At 41.7% G+C, this 3,810-nt stretch overlaps 1 non-coding gene across 1 annotated transcript; it reads right to left on the bottom strand.

The window, feature by feature from the left end:
* Nucleotides 1-920: 920 nt before the first annotated feature.
* LOC148578196 (small nucleolar RNA R71) lies at nucleotides 921-1,028 on the bottom strand. The gene has a single exon (XR_015902844.1). It is a non-coding gene; the product is annotated as a small nucleolar RNA R71 (small nucleolar RNA).
* Between the last annotated feature and the right edge of the window lie 2,782 nt (nucleotides 1,029-3,810).

Below are 3,810 nucleotides of genomic sequence, written 5' to 3'. Positions count from 1 at the left end.
TTTTCAAAACTACCTAACTAACTCTCTCTCTCTCTAATTTTCGAAAATATCTCCCCTCTTTTTTCAAAAAATTTCTTTTTTATTAACTAATTATTTTTATTTTTAAATTTTAAAAATTTTTCGAAAATTTCTAACATTTTTCAAAAATCACTAACTCTTTTTCAAAATAATTTTCGAAAATTATCCCTCCCCCATCCTATTCTATTTATTCATTCATATCCTAACATCTCATCTCACATCTCTTCCATCCGTACAGTTGTGTTTCTTCCTTTACATCACATTCTTTGTCTCCCCCTCTCTTCTTCCACTCACAAAGGGATCCCTATACTGTGGTATAAAGGATCTCTATTATTATTATTATTTTTCTATGCCTTCTTCTTTGTCATATGAGCAGGAGCAAGGATAAGAACATTCTTGTGGAAGCAGATCCAGAACCTGAAAGGACTCTGAAGAGAAAATTAAGAGAAGCTAAAATACAACAATCCAGAGATAACCTTTCAGAAATTTTCAAACAAGAAGAGGAGATGGCAGCCGAAAATAATAATAATGTAAGGAAGATGCTTGGTGACTTTACTGCACCTAATTCCAATCTACATGGAAGAAGCATCTCCATTCCTGCCATTGGAGCAAACAACTTTGAGCTGAAACCTCAATTAGTTTCTCTGATGCAGCAGAACTGCAAGTTTCATGGACTTCCATCTAAAGATCCTTTTCAGTTCTTAACTGAATTCTTGCAGATATGTGATACTGTTAAGACTAATGGAGTAGATCCTGAAGTCTACAGGCTCATGCTTTTCCCCTTTGCTGTAAGAGACAGAGCTAGATTATGGTTGGATTCTCAACCCAAAGACAGCCTGAACTCTTGGGATAAGCTGGTCACGACTTTCTTAGCCAAGTACTTTCCTCCTCAAAAGCTGAGCAAGCTTAGAGCTGATGTTCAAACCTTCAGACAGAAAGAAGGTGAATCCCTCTATGAAGCTTGGGAAAGATACAAACAGTTCACCAAAAAGTGTCCTTCTGACATGCTTTCAGAATGGACCATCCTGGATATATTCTATGATGGTTTATCTGAGCTATCAAAGATGTCACTGGACACTTCTGCAGGTGGATCCATTCACCTAAAGAAAACGCCTGCAGAAGCTCAAGAACTCATTGACATGGTTGCTAATAACCAGTTCATGTACACTTCTGAAAGGAATCCTGTGAGTAATGGGACGCCTATGAATAAGGGAGTTCTTGAAGTTGATACTCTGAATGCCATATTGGCTCAGAATAAAATATTGACTCAGCAAGTCAATATGATTTCTCAGAGTCTGCATGGAATGCAAGCTGCATCCAACAGTACTCAAGAGGCATCTTCTGAAGAAGAAGCTTATGATCCGGAGAACCCTGCAATAGCAGAGGTAAATTACTTAGGTGAACCTTATGGAAACACCTATAACTCAACATGGAGAAATCATCCAAATTTCTCATGGAAGGATCAAAAGCCCCAACAAGGCTTTAATAATGGTGGAAGAAACAGGTTTAGCAATAGCAAGCCTTTTCCATCATCCACTCAGCAACAGACAGAGAACTCTGAACAAAATGCTTCTAATTTAGCAAATCTAGTCTCTGATCTATCCAAGGCCACTGTAAGTTTCATGAATGAAACAAGGTCTTCCATTAGAAATTTGGAAGCACAAGTGGGCCAGCTGAGTAAAAGGATCACTGAAATCCCTCCTAGTACTCTCCCAAGCAATACAGAAGAGAACCCAAAAGGAGAGTGCAAGGCCATTGACATAAGTGCCATGGCCGAACCTGTGAGGAGAGGAGAGGACGTGAATCCCAAGGAGGAAGACCTCCTGGGACGTCCAGTGACCAATAAGGAGCTTCCCTCTGAGGAACCAAAGGACTCCGAGGCTCATCTAGAGACCATAGAGATTCCATTGAACCTCCTTATACCCTTCATGAGCTCTGATGAGTATTCCTCTTCTGAAGAGAATGAGGATGTTACTGAAGAGCAAACTGCCAAGTTTCTTGGTGCAATCATGAAGCTGAATGCCAAATTATTTGGCATTGATACTTGGGAAGTTGAACCTCCCTTGTTCATCAATGAACTAAGTGATCTGGATCAACTGACATTGCCTCAGAAGAGACAGGATCCTGGAAAGTTCATAATACCCTGTACCATAGGCACCATGGTCTTTAAGGCTTTGTGTGACCTTGGTTCAGGAATAAACCTCATGCCCCTCTCTGTAATAGAGAAACTGGGAATCTATGGGGTGCAAGCTGCTAAAATCTCACTGGAGATGGCAGACAGCTCAAGAAAACAGGCTTATGGACAAGTAGAAGATGTATTAGTAAAGGTTGAGGGCCTTTACATACCTACTGATTTCATAGTCCTGGATACTGGAAAGGAAGAGGATGAATCCATCATCCTAGGAAGACCTTTCCTGGCCACAGCAAGAGCTGTGATTGATGTTGACAGAGGTGAAATAGTCCTCCAATGGAATGAGGACTCCCTTGTGTTTAAAACTCAAGGATCTCCCTCTGCAACCATGGAGAGGAAGCAGAAAAAGCTTCTCTCCAAGCAGAGTCAACCAGAGCCCCCACAGTCAAACTCTAAGTTTCGTGTTGGGAGGCCACAACCAAACTCTAAGTTTGGTGTTGAACTCCCATATCCAAACTCTAAGTTTGGTGTTGGAGAGTCTCAACAAAGCTCTGCACATCTGTGAGGCTCCATGAGAGCTCACTGTCAAGCTATTGACATTAAAGAAGCGCTTGTTGGGAGGCAACCCAATGTTTATCTAATTCTTATTTTTATTGATTTTCATGTTTTCTTAGGTTCATGATCATGTGGAGTCACAAAATAAATATAAAAATTGAAAACGGAATCAAAAACAGCAGAAGAAAAATCACACCCTGGAGGAGCATCTGCCTGGCGTTCAAACGCCAGAACCGAGCATGGTTCTGGCACTGAACGCCCAAAATGGGCAACATCCTGGCGCTGAACGCCCAGAACAAGCATGGTTCTGGCGTTCAACGCTAGAAATGGCAGCAAATGGGCGTTGAACGCCCAAAATGGGCACCAACCTGGCGCTGAACGCCCAGAGTTGTGTGCAAAGGCATTTTACATGCCTAATTTGGTGCAGGGATGTATATGCCTTGACACCTCAGGATCTGTGGACCCCACAGGATCATCCCAGGATCTGTGGACCCCACAGGATCCCCACCTACCTCATCATCTCTCTTCCCATTCATGATCATCCCTTCTGTTTTCCATTTACCACTCACATCCATACAACCACTACCTTCAAAATTCAACATCTCTCTCCCACCCATTCCCACCCATATGGCCGAATACACACATCCATCCATCTCCTCCATATCTTCTTATTCTTCTATTCTTTCTTCTTTTGCTCGAGGGCGAGCAACATTCTAAGTTTGGTGTGGTAAAAAGCATAGCTTTTTGTTTTTTTTTCCATAACCATTGATGGCACCTAAGGCCAGAGAAGCCTCTAGAAAGAGGAAAGGGAAGAAAAAAGCTTCCATCAAGGGTCTATAGCTCAGTGGTAGAACATTTGACTGCAAATCAAGAGATCCCTGAGATACCTCAGGGGATACATTTTTCTTCCACACAATTATTGGAAGCAACTAAGGGTGGAACATCAAGAGCACTCCATCATCCTTCATGAAATCAGAGAAGATCTAAAAGCAATGAAGGAGGAGCAGCAAAGACAAGGAAGAGACATAGAAGAGCTCAAGGACATCACTAAGGTGGACTCATTCCTTGTTCTTACTTTCTCTGTTTTTCGTTTTCTATGTTATGTG

This window comes from Arachis ipaensis, chromosome B1, assembly GCF_059453495.1.
Source record: "Arachis ipaensis isolate K30076 ecotype BB chromosome B1, ASM5945349v1, whole genome shotgun sequence".
In the NCBI taxonomy this organism is placed as follows: Eukaryota; Viridiplantae; Streptophyta; class Magnoliopsida; order Fabales; family Fabaceae; genus Arachis; species Arachis ipaensis.
Note: the sequence above shows the minus strand (reverse complement) of the source record. Positions and strands in the feature narration are given on the sequence as shown.